Genomic DNA, 20,584 nt, shown 5'->3' with positions numbered 1-20,584 from the left:
TAGAGGGATATCGATCATGTGCAGGCAGATGAGAGTTCAGCTAGGCATCATGTTCAGCACAAACATTGTGGGCCGAAGGGGCCGTTCCTATGCTGTACTGTTCGATGTATTGTATGCTCCACCATCTCTGTGGATAAATTTCCCCTCAGATCAGTTTTAAATCTCCCCCCACATTTTAGGCCTATGCCTGATAGTTTTACACTCCACCAACCTGGGAAAAAGACTGTGACTGTTCACCTAACCAATGCCACTCACAATTTTAGAAACCTTTCTCAGGTTCCTTCACTTCATTTTAGGGGAAAAAGGCACAACCTATCCAGCTTCTCTTTGTAACTCAACCCTTCCAAACTCTTGCATATCTGCCCTGCATCCTTTACAGGTTAAGGACATCCTTCCTGTTGAATGGGGACCAGCACTGTATAGAGTACTCTGAATGTGTCTTACCAACATCTTGCTGCTGTAACATAACATCTGAATGCCTGTACCTCATACACTGACCAATGAAGTTCAAGCCACCTTCTTCATTGCTCTATCTACTTATGTTGCCACTTTAATGCAACCTGCATCCCTGGTTCTTCCAATTCTATAACACTTCTTATGGCCCTGCCATTCACTGTGTAAATCCTGCCCTTGCTTGTCTTAAATATATGCAATACTTCATTTATCTGAATTAAATGCCAAATCCCATCAATTCTATTCCCCAGTTATTTCACTAGGAGTCATTTACAGTAGTCGATTGCCTTTACAGTGTGAGAAGAAACTGAAGCACCATGGGACAACCCATGTCGGAGGAAGTGCAATCTCCACATAGACATACCTCTAGTTTCCCTCTCTCCTGACTCAATCTGAAGACATCTTGACCCGAAACGTCACCTATTCCTTTTCTTCAGAGATGCTACCAGGCTGAGTCACTCCAGCATTTTGTGTCTATCTCCACACAGATATGATCAAGTACATTGGATCACTGGAACTAATGCACTATGCCACCCACTGCCATCAATATCCTAATGGTTGTGAAGTGCTCTAGATATCCTGATGTCTTGGGGATTGTGACGTCTTAAAAGATACAGTGCAGGTTTGTCTTCCTTCATTCCTTTCAACAATTAATCAAAAGTTCACCCTGAAATGTACATCCCATTCTATTAAAGTTTAGAGGCCTGTTTATAGGCCACTTAAAATATAACAATATAAGCAGGCAGAATCACAAATATTTACGAGAACGAAACCATGTTGAATAATGGCTTTGAGATTATAACACTCCAGCTGGGTGTAATATATCTAGATTTTGAAACAGCGCTCAAGGGAGCAGTCACACAAAATAAATTCTTCACAAAACTCATCATATTAGTTGTAATACATTATCATGGATTTGGAGTGAACAGGTTATTTTGGAGTTGGCTGTAACCAATGGAATGCCCACAAGGATTGCACCTTTTCTTCAATATGGATCAAATGTATTAGGTGAGGTGACTAGAGGTTTCTAAGTCAACTCGTGAGAAATTAAGTCATGGGAAAGGCATAAATTGGCTGCAAATTGAACTAGAGATAGACCAGTTAATTGGGAAGAATGTTGCAGTAAAATAAAGTTATTATTGTGGTAAAAAGAAAACAGAATATTTCAAAAGTCATCAGATTGAAAGATGTTGAAATATAGGGAGATCGGGTTGACTCTGGTACGTACATCACTCAGTTAATTTGCACGTTCAGCAGACAATCAGAAAAGCATATGTTATGTTGGTCTTCATTATAGCGATTAGAGCATAAAATAAGTGAGGTCTTACTAGATGAATACAGGCCTAATTGAGACAATGCTAGTTCTGCGTCTCTTCAACTCAAGAAAAGATAACATTTACTTAGGAGGGACTCAAAGGTATAAATGTTCACCAGATTGATTTCTAAAATGAAAAGATTCTCTGAGAGGAAAGATGGAGTAGACTAGACCTACCTTCCCATGTCCAGTCCCATAATGAGTACACAGATAAATGAGTAGGATCCGCATTGACACATACTCATTTCTGGTCTTGACAGGATAAATGCTGGAACAATGCTTCCCCCAGCAGAGGGTTACAGAACTAAGCTTATAGTGTGAGAATGAGGGTTCTGCAATCCATTGCTGAGATATGGAGTTAAAAGTCATTGAAATGCTTGACCTAAAATGACTACAGATTGTAAGGGATTAAGCATATTCACTGAGAAAATGATAGACACTTGAAAACCAAGGCATCTGGGAACAGCTTGGGAAGATGGAGTTGAGAAAAACAATCACGTAAAATCTTACGTGACAAGAGTGTGCATAAAGCACAGTGAATGAATTGTTCCTATGTTTTTAATTCTCATGAATGACGACCAACTATCTAGATTTAGCTGGAAATCTACAATATTTTTTGAGTGGGAGGCAACACAATTAAACTACTGAGTGACTACTTTAAGTATAGACCACAAAACCATTTTGTTGTTATTCGATGTTAAGTCACCTTCAAAGTTTCTTAATTCTTAAAAACCTGACATTCATTAATTATTCACAAGTGCAGGCTGGCGATAACAATCAATTAGCAACTTTGTTTTCTGGGTAGCTATCCAGATATGGATGCACACCATGTTTGCTGACTATAAAAAGACGGATCAAGTGATTCTGCAAATCCAGTTAATATATTCATCATGGTGTTCAGATAAGGAAATCAAACTCCCTCAGGATAACACAAAAATATCAAAATCCACTCTTGGATTTAATGCTTTCAGTGATAAGAGATGTGCCTATCATATGTCACTTTTTGTTTAATCTGCCCAGTCTTAACTATATAGGTTTCTACTTCCCACAGCTGGATTTGAAATGTTAGCAGTTTCACTCAGAATTAAAATGCATGTTGAAGATTTTTTTCCCCAAGGATCAGAGATATATAATTTAAGAGACTTCAGATTTCCTTAATAAATGGAATATTGTTTGAGATATTCCAATCAACCTGCATTCATCCAAAACAATAAACTATTTGGGAGCTTGAAATAGCGTCAGCTGAGCCATTTTGTTGAAGAATGAAAGAGTGTCAAAAGATTAAATAACATTGTTTCAGGAACATAATGAATAATGTAATGTATGGAACTAATCTCAATGCCTGATAAGATTCCATGTGTGATGTATGCTATTTGCAAAATAGATGCCCCCACCTAGATTTAGCTGAACGGCTATAATAGACTAGACTGGGAATAACATGAGCCATTCACTCCAGAGCTCTGCATCATTCACTGTGTCTTGGTTTACTGCTGAAAATTTTTGGCTTCCCTTCCATCAATTGATTTTGAACCAAACTTCACATTTTTGCCAGATTTTTTGCCTAAATGCCCATCCTGCCTGAATTTATATCTCACACAAATCTAAGTAAAAACATCAGGTTAACTGCATTCACCAACTGCGATTTTCAAAAGGACAATACTAGAAGAATTGTTGGAGAATTATAGGGGATGAATGTAGGGCTTTGGCCCACCAAGTGCTGACCATCAAGCATGCTAGAGTCATAGTCATATAGTGATAGTATGGAAACAGGCCCTTCTTCCAACTTGCCCACACCGGCCAACATATCCCAGCTGCACTTGTCCCGCCTGCCTGCGCTTGGTTCATATCCCTCCAAACTAGCCCTATCTATGTACCTGTCCAACTGTTTCTTGAATGTCGGGATAGTCCCAGCCTCAACTACATCCTCTGGACAGCTTGTTCCATACACACACCACCCTTGTGCTGTTAAACAAATCCCATTCTTTATGTTCCCCACACAGCCACCAGTTCCCCTCAGTTTCTACTAGTTATCCACACCAGGAACAATTTACAGGGCTACTCAATCTACCAACCTGCAGGTATCCAGGATGTGGGAAGAAGCCAGAGCATCTGAAGAACCCCACGCAGTCACAAAAAGCAAATTGTGCACCAACAACACCAGAGGACAGCTCTAAGTTCAGGTAGCTATGGTAGTGAGGTAACACAGCTACTGAACTAGCAGTGTCATTGTACCGTCAGGGGGGACAGTGCCTTTAGTTTATTAAGTATATTCACAATTTTAAGACTTCTCAGAGCATCTCACAGCCAAAGAAAAACTTTTTTTCTAAAAATACAGAAGCCAGTTTTCAGCTCCTTGGACACCACCCCCGTCAGTATTTGATGCAGTTTAATTATAACCAGCAACGAGCAGAATCATTGTGGCTGCTTATCCCATTGTGTCACCGAGCAGCGATTTTGTCAGTCCCCCCAACAACCCCCCCCCCCCCCCCCCCCCCATTCCAAATCTATCATTATTTTGCAGTTATTTTCAAATGTCTTTTCAATTTCCTTTTGAAGGAAGTGATTGGTTCAACACTGGCAAAGAATTCAAGGTCATAATTATCTTCTGCACAAAGAACATTTTCCCTTGTGTACTTGTAATTTTTTGCCCCAAATATATGTGCCCATGGGTCCTTGAAACATTCATGAAATGCAATAAATTCCCTGCCGGCTAAGATCGTGTGCACCTTTATCCTATCTCCTCTCAACTCCCTTGGTTCCAGGAGAACAATGTTATCTTCTCCAGCCCAAACCTGTAGCTGAAATCCCTTATTCTTGTGACTAATCCAGGAAATATGTTTTCACCCTCTTAAGGTTCTTCTCATCCATCCTGAAGGTTTTCAGATTTGCACACAATAGCCAGTTATTTCATGAAGGTTCAACATAACTTCTCATGTGCTTTATTAACACTTTCAAGTATTTCTGCCGTTATACACCAGATAAGAACCATACCATTCAGTCTATATTATTCATGGAGAGAGAGAGAGATTGCTTGCTGAGTGGTACCACAACAAGATCTTGTTCAGCATCAACAACAAAGGAGTTAAACATTGACTTTTGAAAAGGGATGTGGAGAGGCCACATGTCAATTTTCATTGGGGGGGGGGGGGGGGGGGGGTCAGATTTAGAGAAGCTAGCAGCTTCAAATTTCTGGGTATTGACATCTCAGCTGACCTATCCTGGGCCTAGTATATATATATATTGTATATATATAAATCATGATGAAGGCGTGCCAGTGCCTTTACTCTCTTAAAAGTTTAAATAGATTCAAATTAATAAATTTCTAATAAAATTGTAGAAAGTATCCTGCTGGTTGCACCATGGCCTACAATGGTGATTCCAATGCACAGGATGCAAGAGGCTGCAGAGAATGGGGAACTCTGCCTAGTTCATCACAGGCACAGCCCCACAGCCTGTCCCACCAACAAAAACACCTCCATGAGGCGCTGCCTCAAACAGATGGCATCTATCATCAAGGATTCCCATCATCTGGGCAAGGACTTCTTCTCATTTCTACCAATGGGTAGGAGGTACAGAAGCCTGAAGCTCAACAACTCTTCCTTCAGAAACAGCTACTCATCTACAACCATCATGTTCTTGTGCTGACCTCCACAACTTCACAGCTACCTCAACAACAGAACACTATGGACCACCTCTTGCACTTTCATGGACTTGATTACTAACTGTATTTTTGCAATAATGTCTTGTTTATTGGACAGTCCTTCTTTGCAGAGAATGATATTAATTATTGGAGAATTCATTGTAATATATGTATTATTTATATATTTTTGTGTTTTGTCTGAAACTATGTGCCTGTGATGCTGCTGAGAGCATGATTTTTTTGTACGTGTACTTCATTATACTTGTGCAGATGACAATAATCTTAACTTGACATGACTTGCTTTGTTCTTTCCACGTATTCCTGCATCTATACCACCACACTTCATGCAGTTGACTAATTCTCCTTCAAATTATTGATAAGTGCCCATCATAATTTCAGAACATATACCACATATCTTAACCATCACTCCTTGACAGTTTTTACTCATGTGGCCTTTGCCTCTGGGTTAGATAGAAAATTGCATGAAAACGGTGCTTTCTAGTCATACATTTTTCAGCCCTTGGTAAAATGTATCTGTCATAACTTTATCTAACCCCTTCATGATTTTAAACATCTCTAAGAAATCTGTCTGGAATAAGAACAGATAAGAACAGAAAAAAACAAAAGGAAAGATCTGGGACAAGGTAAAAAGTCAGGATTGAAAAAAAAAATGATGGGTCTGGTAAAACATGTTGGCAACAGGTTATGACAAAAATAAAATGTATATTCAAGGGAATTGAAACAGCAGCAGCAGGGTCATTACCAAAATAATCGGTTAGTATCCACGATTTCCAACCTCTGTGGCTGTACAGCGTCCAGTCAAGAGATGAGATGCTGTTCCACAGTCTTCCATTGGGCTTAATTAAAACCATATAACAGGGATAGAGAGCTCAGTGTGAGAGTAGCAAAGAATTATGATCGCAGACTGCAAAGAGTAGAAGTCAAGCTTGTAAATTGACCCGAGGCCCTGCACAAAACAATCGCATAACCCATTCCTGGTCCCCTCAGAGCAAAAGGAGACTACATCTTCACCAGCAAAGACAGCAATCTAAATTGGATGAAATCTTTGCGATTCTAAATGGCATGCAGGAAATAAAAAGCCAGGTGTTGTACCTTTGATCATGACACATGCAGGTTGATTGGGAAGGGAATGTTGGGAGTGATGGAGAAGAGAACTGACACGCCCCTTCTACAGGTTGTAATTGTTGTTTGAGGATAATTTTTGTTTTACTTTCTCCTCACCTCGCCTTTTATTCTAATTTTGCCTTTTATTCTAATTTTTGTACCAACAAATTTGATTTACACTTCACTTTGAAATCTTGCAATGTTAAATTCAGAGTCCTAATTGGGACTCCCATTAGTGTCTTCTTACCTTTGCAATTCCTCAATTCTATCCACAGCAAATCTACATCGCTCTTTCACCCCCTCGCAAGGGACTGAATTTCATCCCTCACCAACAGAGCTACCCCATCTCCCCAGCCCACCTGCCTGTCCTTTCTTTGGGCGTATAACTCTAAATATTCAGTTCCCAGTCCCGATCCTCCTGCAGCCTTGTCTCTGTAATCCCCACATAACTAATTGAATTGGTTAAGACATAATTGTCCACGGTTTTGAGGTCTGGGTTCTGTATTCCAAAAATGCTGCCTCGTTTTGGTCTGGAAACATTTTGTGGAACTTGTGAGAAAATAGAGGTGAAGGTTAGATTAATTTTAGTTGACCAGTAGATTGAGTAAATTTGATGGAATAGACAGTAATTTTCTTTCAATCTGATATTTTTATTTTTTAATCTATTTTATTTTTCCTGTTAACGTTGTAAAGCTTGCCCCCAAAATATACACCTGGGAGTGGGATGAAATTCAGACACTGAAGCAAATAGCTGATTGCTGATATTGTGGCTTGTATTATTGCTAGTGTATCCCATCTGCTATCCGGCAGTGACATTCAGTCCAGGCCTGTAGGAGATGTGAACAAATCTGGGCAGCACTTTTGGAATTTGACTTGCATCAAATCTCACCAGGCGTAAACAGAGCTTGCCAAAATAGGGATACAATGTATCTGGATATTTTCTGCAAAATAATGTATTTTTGTTCACAGTTTGCCCTCATTTATTGCCCCTCCCTATTAAACCTTGATAGAGCAATGGTGAGCCACCTTCTTGAACTGTTGCTCTTCATGGGGTGAAGCTGCTCCCATTACTTTCCACGAGCAGTAGCTCTACTCAACAACCAAACGTCTGTAGTCTCCTTTTGCTCTGGTATTTTATTTCATTCGTCACATGTTTAAACTATAATGTTTTATTCTTAATGTTTTATGTTTTATTCTTAATTGTTTACTGTATGTCGTGTTGCTACTTGCGAGCAAAGCACCAAGGCAAATTCCTTGTAGGTATACATACTTGGCTAATAAAATGTATTCAATTCAATTATTCAGTAGGTTCGGGACCTTCAGGGGTTAAATCTGGCAACAAAACATTTTCCAGTCAGGGTGGTGTGCGACTCGGGAGGAATCTTCCAGCTGATTGTGCCTCCTGTCCTTTCCTTCATGGTGGATAGGGATCTAAAATCAGAAAGTGCTGTTGAAGCTGAGGCAGGTTGCTGAACTGCACTTAGTAAACGAGATGTGCTGCAGGCACAGTGATGGGACAAAGTAACGCATTGAGCAAAGGAAAAGGCTATCATTCAAGTGGGCTGCATTGCCCCGTGTGATATTAGGCTTTCTGGGTGCTGTAGGCATGGAACTTATCACGGCAAGTGAAGAGTCATCGCACTACCATCTTGTGGGTAGATGGATGGAAATTCTTTGGGGTGTCAGAGTGGGTGTGGGGGAGGGGGTGAGTTTAGTGAAATATAAATCACTCATCACAGGATACCTAACATTATTTTTTACAAATCCTAATGAGTTTCTGATTATTGGTGACTCCTGAAGAGATCAAACATATTTTATACTCCTATTTCAAAAACAGTAAGATGAAGTCTGAAGTAGGGTCTCGACCCAAAACGTCACCTATTCTTTTCCTCCAGAGATGCTGTCTGACCCGCTGTCTGACTCCAGCTTTTTGTGTCTAGCTTCGGTTTAAACCAGCATCTGCAGTTCCTTCCTACACAGTATCAACGAGGTCAATTTGATCATCATTTTAAATGCAGAGTAAATCAAAAGGCAACATAACTTTTATTTCTTAGAAACCGATTCCAAAGAATAATTCTAAGCTATTTTTTAAAGTGCAAATAATTTCAAAATGGACCCTGTTACTGCACTGTGGTTAGATGAGTTCCAATTTGCAGAATGCTTCCATTATCTGCTAAACTGGATCATTCTTATACTGTTCTGTAAAGCTCATCTCATAATATACCAGGAAAAATGGTGCCAAATCTGTGCAGGTTCTTATCTCGCTTTAAACCCCGTGAAAAGAGAGTATCCAGCCTTTCAAGCTATCCCTCCAGGGGTTTCCTCCTGGACATTACTATGGATATGCTTCTGCTAAATCTTCAGACATGTATTTATCACATCAACATTGCATCTCCAATGTCCAGCTGCATTGTAAGTGCCCACTTACCTCAGGGAGTTTCTGTCCTGTATTACATTACCAGTTCAATGATGACGGTGCTATTTCAGGGCACAAAAGGGCACCCAAGCTTTTAAATGCTGGGTGCTTTTGATAACACCAATAATTAAATTAAAGAATAGGCTATGTAATCACACTACCGGTAATTACTGTTTAGTCATATTACATTAATTACCAATTGCCATTGGCTCCTGATGGCTTTTATTCTTAATGGAAATTCCAGTTTGATGCAAGATTTCTTCATATTGATTAAACACAGGAAAGGGAGTTAGCCATGGAGCTACTTAAGGCTTTCTGCTACACAGTACGCTAATGACCATCGCAGGACTGAGTTCTGTTTACCATCTTGCTTCTGTAATTCTTCCTCCTCTAGATTAACATTAAATTATTTCACTCTCGATTTTGAAATGTTCAATTGTCCCCACCAGTTATCGGCTTCGATTTTTAAAAAAATGGGTATTGTGAGCAGAGAAAGTGTCCCAATGAGATTTTTAGTTGGGAAATGTTCCCTCAAAACAAGACTGACCTGGTCCATTGTTCTGGATTACTCCCACTTCTGGGATGAGGTTCCCTCCACCTGTGTTATCACGAGAAGCAGCTTCATTAGGGAGAGAGAGAATGGGGGGGGTCTGAGAATGGGGACTGGGGAGGGGGACAACAGGGGTCGTTGCGGAGGGGGCTTGGTTGTGGGGGAAAGAGGGGTACTGGGAAAAGGGGAGGTCCCCCTTCCCCCCTCAACCCCTTCCTCCCCCCTCCTTCCCACCTTCATCCCCACTCCCTCCCCCCCTCCTCCCCAACTCCCTCCACCCCTCCCTCACCCATCCCCCCCTAACTCCCCCCCCTCCCTCCTTCCCTCCATCCCTCCCCCCCTCCCTCCACCCTTCCATCCCTCTCCCCCTCCCCCCTCCTTCCACCCTCCCTCCCCCCCTTCCGGTTACAATGGAAACCCAACGGGGACGGGACAAACTGGGAAAGAGGGGTACTGGGAAAAGGGGAGGTCCCCCTCCCTCCCGCCTTCCACCTCGCCCCCCTCTTCCCCCCCCTCCCTCACCCTCCCCTCCTCCCTCCACACCTCCCTCCTCCCTCCCTCCCCCCTCCCTCCCCGCCTCCCGGTTACAATGGAAACCCTACGAGGACGGGCCCAACGGGGAAAGAGGGGTACTGGGAAAAGGGGAGGTCCCCCTCCCTTCCCCCTTCCCCCTCCCCCCTCCATCCCCCTCCTCCCCTACCCCCTCCCTCCCCTCTCCTTCCCCCCTCCCCCCCCTTCCCTCCCCCCCTCCCCCCCTCCCTCCCCTCCCCTCCCCCCTCCACACCTCCCTCCTCCCTTCCCTCCCCCCACTCCCCTCCCAGTTACAATGGAAACCCTACGAGGACGGGCCAAACAGGGAAAGAGGGGTACTGGGAAAAGGGGAGGTCCCCCTCCCTCCCCTTCCCCTCCCCCCTCCCTCCCCCTCGACCCTCCCTCCCCTCTCCCTCCCCCCCTTTTCCCCCTCCCCCCCTCCCTCCCCCTCCCCTCCTCCCTCCACACCTCCCTCCTCCCTCCCTCCACCTTCCCTCCCTCCCCTCCTCCCGGTTACAATGGAAACCCTACGAGGACAGGCCCAACGGGGAAAGAGTGGTACTGGGAAAAGGGGAGGTCCTCCTCCCTCCCCCCTTCCCCTCCCCCCTCCCTCCTACCCCCTCCCATCCCCCCCTCCCCTCCCTCCTACCCCCTCCCATCCCCCCCTCCCCTCCCCTCCCCTCTCCCCCTTCCCCCCCCTCCCCTCCCTCCCTCTCCCTTCACTCCCTCCCCTCCTCCCGGTTACAATGGAAACCCTACGAGGATGGGCCCAATGGGGAAAGAGGGGTACTGGGAAAAGGGGAGGTCCCTCTCCCTCCCCCTTCCCCCTCCCCTCCACTCCTCCCTCCCCCCCTACCCCCCTCCCTCCACCCTACCCCCCTCCCTCCCCTCTCCCTCCCCCCCCTCCCCCCCTCCCCCCCTCCCTCCACACCTCCCTCCTCCCTCCCTCCCCCTTCCCTCCCTCCCCTCCTCCCGGTTACAATGGAAACCCTACGAGGACGGGCCCAACGGGGAAAGAGGGGTACTGGGAAAAGGGGAGGTCCCCCTCCCTCCCCCCTCCCTCCCCCCTTCCCCCCTCCCCTCCCCCCTACCCCCCCTCCCCTCCCCCCTACCCCCCTCCCTCCCCTCTCCCTCCCCCCTCCCCTCCCCCCTCCCTCCCCCCTCCCTCCCCCTTCCCTCCCCCCCACTCCCCTCCCGGTTACAATGGAAACCCTACGAGGACGGGCCCAACGGTTCAGTACCCCACGCATTAAAAATTACGAGGCTATTTTTTCCCAACTTGTCCACGAAATGTTATCCATTATGACAATGATGTAATGATGAATACAAATGGAACCTGTATTTAATCTGCAACTAACTTGAAATTCTAGATGTATTAAATGACATGGATTTGACAAATGTGAAGAGTTTTGATTTTTAACTTGTTTTTATTTCATCTGGGAGGCGGAATAACCTGCTTTAAAATTGCGAGAATGTGCAGAAATTGTTTGGTCACATGAATTCACAGATGATCAACCTGAATAGATGCTCGACATTCAGAATTTTAAGAAAGACCTGTTACTGTATATATTGTTTAGAATTATATATTGCACTCCACTAGTCAAGGCCTCTTCTTCCCATACTTAGCCAGGCCAGATGGCACTCGAACCCAAAGAAATGAAAGGCAAGGCTTAGAGGCCTCAGTAGTGACTGGGCCTCTCTAGTGACAAGCCATGAAGGCCCCACCTCTGGACTACTTGACAGTCTCTGTCAGTGGACAAGGCTGCAGAGAGAGCTTCACTCTTTTTAAGTAGTGCAGGCTTTCTCCCCAAACAATATTTAAACATCTCTGATATTCAGAGACATAACATTTAAAATAGCTGTAAACAGAAACAGTTTTAGAAAATAAAAAGATATTAACATGTTAAAGTTTTTAAAAAGCCTCGTTGTTGTCCTCTGAGTCTCCAAGTCTAAAATTCTCATCCGAATGAATGGAGATTCTGAACTCACACCAGGTATAGATGGTAAGAATCACAGAGGCAGAGTCCCCAGGGTTAGACCATTAGACTCCATGTGGAATTTCAGTCGCACAGTTGCGTGACAGGGACACTACCATCTGTCACTTACATTATTTAGGCCTTGCAGCTTATGTTTGCGATTTACCTGGCAGATTCTGTAAACTAATGGCTCCTGGGTAAGATAAGAAAATAACTGCAGATGCTGGTACAAATCGATTTATTCACAAAATGCTGGAGTAACTCAGCAGGTCAGGCAGCATCTCGGGAGAGAAGGAATGGGTGACGTTTCGGGTCGAGACCCTTCTTCAGACTGGGTAAGATTCAGCGCGCCTCTTGATAACATCGGTAATGTTACGAAAATTCTAATGTCGCTATGTGGAACAGTATTTGGTATGTTTTCTTGAGTTTTTTGGAATTATGCAAAGACATTGAAAAACATTAGAAAAACATCTTATCAAACCCTAACAATTCATCTTATATCAAGAGAGAGCCCTTGGGCTCCCCTTCATCAGACACAGAATGTTAACCAGATCGGCTCTTGTGGGAATCAATTGTGGTCAACAGAGGGTGCTGTTTCCAGGTTGGGATTAAGGAACCTTGGCACAGAGAAGCATTCACCAGTCTCTGCTGTATCCCAGTCTCTGCTGTATCCCATAAATAGCTTGCATTCAAATAGGATCCCTTCAGCTTCAGTGACAAATATGTCACAAAACTAGAAATATAAAAACATTATCTTTAAAAATTCAACAGAACATTGGAATGAACTACTGAATCAACAATGTTCTACTCACTGTGCTAAATCATCCAGCAAATAAAAATAAAGATGCAAAATATTTTGCAATGGATTTTAGGAAAAATCCTACGAAAAATGCTAAATACTACTAACCAGGTCTGGCACTAAAGGTCACATTTGTACTTTGACCTTGCGATACAGCTCTGACCACGACCCCAGGGAAAATTATAGAAACATAGAAACATAGAAAATAGGTGCAGGAGTAGGCCATTCGGCCCTTCGAGCCTGCACCGCCATTCAATATGATCATGGCTGATCATCCAGCTCAGTAACCTGTACCTGCCTTCTCTCCATACCCCCTGATCCCTTTAGCCACAAGGGCCACATCTAACTCCCTCTTAAATATAGCCAATGAACTGGCATGATCTGCTCCTCTTGGCAATCCACCAAGATTAATACTTGTGACAAAGGAGAGAGCAGATTCTGGAATTTTAAGCAAGAAACAGAGTGCTGGAAGAACTTAGCAGGTCAGGCAGCATCTATGGAGTGAAATGGGCAGACTATATTTTGGATCGGGACCCTTTTTCAGACATAAGAGTCGGGGAAGGATGCTGAAGACGTGATGTAGGAGCAGAGCAAAGACAAGCGAGTGATAGATGGATACAGGTGAAAGAGTGATTGGCAGATGGAGGAGGAAGGTGTTGCAGGGAGAGTGGTCTCTATGTAAATCAGAATGGGGTGGGGATAGGAGACTGGGGGGATAGATGTGATTGGTGGTGGGATCATGTTGAAGATCATGCAAATATCAGAGTTGGATGCACAGGCTGTAAGGTGAGGGCCAGGGGAACTCTATCCTTGTTCCATCTGGGGTCAGAGGGAATGAGAGCAGAATTGGGGGAAACTCTCCTTGAAATGCAGCAGAACAGGCATGCAGGCTCACTGCCCCATCACATCATGAAAAAGCATAATCAATCAGACGATGACATTAATCAGAAGGAAAGAACACTAGGAAAATTACACTGCATAAACATCTCCTGCCCGATGACCTGCTGAACACCCTGCTATTTGTCTTTTGCGAAGAGCGTGAAAAAAGATGGGCAAGAAGCCTAATGCTTTCAACAGTATTAAACATCTTTGGGTCCATTTTGGCAGGTTGAACATTAGCCAGCTTTCAAACCACTGAACTCAAACTATTAGCATCAAGGAACTACAGACCAATTAGCTTAATGTTAATACCTTCTTTAAAAATGTACATAGGAAATGACAACCTTGGGTTGAGATCTTAATAATTTATCCCAAGCAAATATAGAAACTAAAATGTAGAATTATTAGCTTGTGCATTTATCAACTAAATGCCATTTGTGAAACAGCAGAAAAGGGCAAAATTTAATTCAAGTGGTACATCCTCCCAATTCTGGTGCACATCAAAAAAACAAGGACAAGAGCTTTTTAGTTCAGAAAGGGGATGACATATTGGTGCAGCAGTAGAGTTGCTGCCTCATGGAGCCAGAGACCTGGGTTCGATCCTGACTACGGATGATGTCTAATAATAATAATAATAATAATAATGCATTACATTTATATAGCGCTTTTCATATACTCAAAGACGCTTTACAGGGATTTAGAGAACATAGGGAAGTGAATAAATAGATAAATAAGTAAACGAACAGAGAAAGGAGACAGAAGGTGAGGTGACCTTCAGTGGTTGAAGGCAGTACTGAACAGGTGAGACTTCAGTGATGTTTTGAATGTGGTGAGTGTGGAGGAGTCTCTGAGGGTTTGGGGTAGTGAGTTCCATAGGGTGGGAGCAGCGATGGAGAAAGCCCTGTCCCCCCAGGATCTGAGTTTGGTCCGGATGTGGGGGGATAGGAGATTGGCAGCAGCAGAGCGGAGGGTGCAGGTGGGAGTGTGCCTGTGGAGGAGGTCGGTCAGGTAGGATGGGGCCAGGTTATGGAGGGCTTTGTAGGTCATGAGGAGGATTTTGTACTGGATTCCCTATGTCCGTGTGGGTTTTCTCCGGGTGCACCAGTTTTCTCCCACATGCCAAAGATTGCAGGTTTGTCGATTAATTGGCTTCTGTAAATTGCCCCTAGTGTACAGGGCAGAACTATGCAAGGTTGTAATAAAAATAGACAGAGATGATCAATATCAACAACTCCCAACATTGCAAGACGAACAACACCAAGCTACCTTTTGTATTGTTGATTAAATTTCACCTTTTTCAATCTAGAGCTTTGCATTCATTCACATAACAGATGACTTATAACAGTGCACTGTTCACAATAAAATCACAGTGCACTGAATCACAAACATCAGCAAGACGCCACATATGGTCCCTGAGTCTTGACTTATCACACCAGTGGCAGAGGTACCTGAACAGCACCATATAATATTTTCCTGGCTGCCCACTCTATTGAAGGTTGATAATTCAACAAATATGTCAAACTCCATGCAGTTTCTCTCTCTGAGGTTAAAGGCTCTCTTAATACAACACACAACAAATACAACAGTGAAACTCAAACATATCGATCTGGGTTGTATCCAAACCCCCAATGGAGAAGGTCAGCATTATTACTCAATGCTCTAAGTATTTCCTAGCATGTGGGTGGAAAAAGGGTGTTATCCTTAAAATAGCTGGAGAAGTTATGAATGGGTATAGCATGTTTCCAACCCGAAACTCTGGCACTGTCAACTCTTAAAAGGATGGGAGGGCAACTCATTCAAATTTGGCAACATGGCGTCCAGACAACCTTGTCAGCATCTGTCCAAATGGAATTGAAGGCTCATGTAATCGAGGTGTAAAGGTGGTTGAAGGGTTTGACAGAGTGGAGAAAAACCATCTACCTCCGCTGTTTGGGGGCAGAGCATCCTGTCCAAAGCAAGATATCCAGCCTTAAAAAGTTAGAGATGGATCACTCAGTGTTAGGAAATAACTGTGGCGCACGCAGCGGGAAGCGACTTGGTTCGTGGTTTGATCTTGATAGATTCCTGCAGAGTCCTTCAGCCACTTTAGAAGCCCATTCTTTCGATATCGTGGTGGATAAACACCTGCCCAGCATGTCCAGTATCTACAAATAGGTAACGCAATGAAGCTCCAGTATTCGGGTCCATGGGCCGATTCAGATTCGCAGAGATGATTCCCAGTCCTGATACAGGGTCTAGACCAAAACCAACAGATGCTGCTCGATCCATTGATTTACTCCGCCGTCTGGTTCTTACTTTGCTTGCAATCGGATTCTCATACCTCCGGGTGCTGCTGACTATTTTCAGGCAAGAGTACCGCTGAATTGCTGAGTATAAAACGCCCAGCCGCGGGCACCACGGCCTGAACACGCAGTTTTAAGGCTAATTCGGGATATTTATCCACACGTGTGTCATAAACCCATTGGAAGGAAATTGGAATGAATGAGGTGACGGGTTCAGCAACTCAAGCAGCAGAATCAGGACATAGTGTGAAGGAAGGAACTGCAGATGCTGGTTTAAGCCGAAGATAGACACAAAATGCTGGAGTGACTCAGCGGGACGGGCAGCATCACTGGAGAGAAGGAATGGGTGACCTTTCGGACCGAGGCCCTTGTTCAGACTGAGGAGAGGCTCAGTCTGAAGAAGAATCGGGACATAAATTGTATTCAGACCCAATTTGCTACTCCAGATTGAGCGTAATGACTAATAACGAACTTGACACTAAAGCGAGCCATTCCAGTGGGTTGGATTGTCTGATCACACTGTACCCATACCGTGATTCATGTGATCCGCTTCCTGCAATCGCGAGTGTATCTGGAGCAGTGTATCTGAAAACAAGCATTGATTCGGATACACTGCTGGATAGTCCCTCCCAGCTCAAGTTACGACGGTTCAACAGACGCTTGGCCCCACCCGACACCAGGTAGTTTGGGGACTCGGCCACTGTGTTTGTGGCAGCGTACGAAGGGCAGAGTCTCTTCGGCTCTCTTGGTATCCCGGCGAGGCAGAGGGTTTGTGTTTTGAGCAGGCGAACACTCCCACTGACATTAAATCTCAGGTTTTTATTCACAAAATGCTGGAGTAACTCAGCAGGTCAGGCAGCATCTCGGGAGAGAAGGGATGGGTGACGTTTTGGGTCGAGAGCCTTCTTCAGACGACAGTGCCAGACTTCAGACTTCACTGGTCACTGAAGTCTGAAGAAGGGTCTCGACCGAAACGTCACCCATTCCTTCTCTCCCGAGATGCTGCTGAGTTACTCCAGCATTTTGTGAATAAAAACCTAAGATTTGTACCAGCATCTGCAGTTATCTTCTTATACTGACATTAAATCTCAGCCGTGCATCCCTCCATCTCTCTCTCTCTCTCTCTCTCTCTGCCGCATGCTGCTAAATTCCACCGCTTGCAAAGCTCCCGCCTGCCCTGGCGATCAACCCAAGGGACCTGGCAGACCGTCAGACTGTGTGCGCTGTTCAGGAGTCCACCCCCGGAGCAACAGTGCGCTCGCATGCTCGTCAGAGAAGCAGCAACCACACTCGCCAGGGAAAACCGGTGGAATAGATCCCGCCACGCCAAGAATGAACATGAAGGCAAGAGCAATCCCTCGGCGCCTTCCTTACGCCAGTCTGACTGACATCTCCAATATACTCCAGCTAATTTCACCGCCAGTAACTAACACACGCCGCTTCAATGAAGGAAAAAGTTGCTTGTATAAGGTGTGACATTTTTCAATATCGTTTGCAATTGCAGTACTTCAAGAACGAGATGTGCAGTTTATTTAGGTACTGGGTTTTAAAAGACCACCACCATTATTAATTTGCTGCTAAAAAAAAATGTCACGCCGTAATAAAAACAAAATCCTTCCGAGCAAACGCGAGTCACCAATAATTGTCTCCTCCAGAAGCAGCGATTCAGGCGGGCGGGCAAGGGTGGGCGGGCAAGGGTCTCTGGCTGTGAAACCCCACTCAGGATCAAGATTTAAACATTCTTCATAACAAGAGGAGTTGAGTATAGGAGCGAAGAGGTCCTTCTGCAGTTGTACAGGGCCCTAGTGAGACCGCACCTGGAGTACTGTGTGCAGTTTTGGTCTCCAAATTTGAGGAAGGATATTCTTGCTATTGAGGGCGTGCAGCGTAGGTTTACTAGGTTAATTCCCGGAATGGCGGGACTGTCATATGTTGAAAGACTGGAGCGACTAGGCTTGTATATACTGGAATTTAGAAGGATGAGAGGAGATCTTATCGAAACGTATAAGATTATTAAGAGGTTGGACACGTTAGAGGCAGGAAACATGATCCCAATGTTGGGGGAGTCCAGAACCAGGGGCCACAGTTTAAGAATAAGGGGTAGGCCATTTAGAACTGAGATGAGGAAAAACTTTTTCAGTCAGAGAGTTGTGAATCTGTGGAATTCTCTGCCTCAGAAGGCAGTGGAGGCCAATTCTCTGAATGCATTCAAGAGAGAGCTGGATAGAGCTCTTAAGGATAGCGGAGTCAGGGGGTATGGGGAGAAGGCAGGAACGGGGTACTGATTGAGAATGATCAGCCATGATCACATTGAATGGCGGTGCTGGCTCGAAGGGCCGAATGGCCTCCTCCTGCACCTATTGTCTATTCAGTCCCGGCAGAATGAACCGGTGCACATGTAAGCTCCCAATCACCCTTGTTTCCACCCGCACGCCTGTGTTTCCCAACGCTGAAAGTTCACAGATAATAAAATACAGGGGTCCGGAATACAGGGGACCAGATCAGGGCTTGGGGTTCATTTTGGGTGATAAACAGACAGGGGGCAGATGCTCAAAATACATTGGCCGGGTGTAGTGGGCCAGATTTGTTCTGTTCGGTTGCGGGAAAGGCAGAGGTATAGCCCGAGTTGAGCGAAAGCTTCAGGGCGGCGTGTAGCTACCGTACGGTAAACGTGCAATACGTGAATGAATGGTGCATCTCCCAGCATCGGACTGTATATCAATGTAACACGTTGCCAGCCTAATGACTAAAAATGCAACATTCAGCACACTCGCGACTAATCAGAATACATTTTACATCTTCTGTACGTTAGTAATGAGCGAAAGTCTGAACTGAGAAATCAGAAAAGTCTTCATTTAGATTCAAGCTTCCCTTTTAAAAAAATGTTTTCTTCTCGAACGCATCCTTAAAGGAATACACATGGCATTTTGGAGTATTTATTTTACTCGAGTTGGACAGTCTACCTTCCCAAATGGGCTGCAAATTAGATTTGAACACTTCGAATTTCACGCCCCGAGTGCCTCCCCCCCCCCCCCCCCACCCCCACCACCACCACCACCACCACCACCACACACACACACACACACACACACACACACACACTCGACAAGTAAACTGGGACCAGTCCCGGGTAAGCAGTACATCTTCCATGCCACCATGTCCAACAAGCCCGAAGGCAAGCGACTACACAACCACACAACCCCGGAGGGTCCACTGACCGACCCTGAAGTATCCGTGGGCTCGTTCCGTGCATTGGTTACCAAAATCCTCGCTCGTACACTTTTATCACTGTCACACCGCTGCAAATAACACTGTTTTGGGGTAACAAGCCCCGAGCAATTCTCAGCCACATCCAAGAATGTGAAATATTAGCGATGGGGCGGACGCTGGACGAGAGATAGGTAACGCACGACCCCCTTACATTCTGTGAGCCAACTCGCAAAAGAGAAAATCATTGTTTTCACCCAAGTTTCAGATGTGTTTTATTTCCTCCCCAAAGGTATTGCACAATCAGTTTTGAGAATTATGGAGATTTTGGCGTTGTGCTTTTTTTTTAAACTGCTGTTTTTAGCCCGGATCCAGAGTGCATCACTAACTAGGATGGATTCGAAAAGTGAGCTTTTCCGATGGTACTGCAATCCCAGCTAGTTTCTAATTAACCGACTGTAATTGTACATATGCTGCTTGAGGCGAAGTGTTAGCAGAGCTGCGAACGCGACAACTAAAGTGAGTTATTTAAAATAAACACGATAAAACTGGTTGGGTTGTCTTGTGCCACAGGTCAAACGATTTTAACCATGGCAGATTCTATAACGAAAGCCATTTAAGATTCTTGATATTACTGTTGGAACTTCTAAACTGGTTTAAAATAGCTGTTGATAAATTCAGGCTGACTAGTTTTTAATCCATAGCAGCCGCCGGTGTCGATGCCGGTAATAGCACTGAGAGAGAGAAGCAGGCGAACGCAAACACACACACACTGGAGCTCATCTTACCTAAGAATGCCGAATGTAATCCCACAGTCCATGTAATAAGCACACCGAGATGCAGACAGGCTCCTAAGTCTGTGCTTCGCCGCGCCGAGAAACGAAGCGGGATGCGAGAGGCGAGTAACTGAGGCGATGCTGGGAGTGAGTACGCTGTCCTCAGTCGCTGCCGCGCCGACGTTTCTATAGGCTAGCTAGCTGCGAGAGCCGAACCCAGGGTAGAAGAAATTACACAGGGGGTTCTTTCTCTTCCTGGTCTCTCCTCGCGAATGGACGCGGGGAACCGACTGTAACATTCCACACTGACAAATTACTCTTCAAAACATCCCATCGTTTAATAAACTGGCTTCCGAGTGGCAAAAAAACCCCCAAAAAACTTTGAACTAACGAGCTCCGAGACAGCGAGAGGGGCGGGTGCACTTGGAACTATATAGGTCATGCATCACAAGCGCAATTCTTGCGTGTTGACAATTACATTACAAAATGTGAAGTTATCCCAGGGATTAAGGTTCACAGCATTCCTTTGGGAATTGCATGAATGGTTTGGCTACTTGAGGATGTATTCCCCGCAGGCAGGATTCATGAATTTAAAAAAAGGACAAATGTGCCCTCATTTCCCTGCTATTTCGATG

The 20,584-nt window shown here is 44.7% G+C and overlaps 1 protein-coding gene across 3 annotated transcripts in view; it reads right to left on the bottom strand.

Annotated features, from left to right (window-relative positions):
• The window catches only part of lingo2 (leucine rich repeat and Ig domain containing 2), a 535,791-nt gene extending 515,619 nt beyond the window's left edge, over positions 1-20,172 (bottom strand). For all 3 annotated transcript variants that reach the window (XM_078394985.1, XM_078394980.1, XM_078394984.1), the window contains exon 1: positions 19,962-20,172. The gene's annotated coding sequence lies outside the window, so the exon portion shown is untranslated. The remainder of the gene's footprint in view (positions 1-19,961) is intronic.
• Between the last annotated feature and the right edge of the window lie 412 nt (positions 20,173-20,584).

This window comes from Rhinoraja longicauda, chromosome 3 (genome assembly GCF_053455715.1).
Source record: "Rhinoraja longicauda isolate Sanriku21f chromosome 3, sRhiLon1.1, whole genome shotgun sequence".
Taxonomy (NCBI): domain Eukaryota; kingdom Metazoa; phylum Chordata; class Chondrichthyes; order Rajiformes; family Arhynchobatidae; genus Rhinoraja; species Rhinoraja longicauda.
This window is presented reverse-complemented; position numbering and strand designations above follow the sequence as displayed.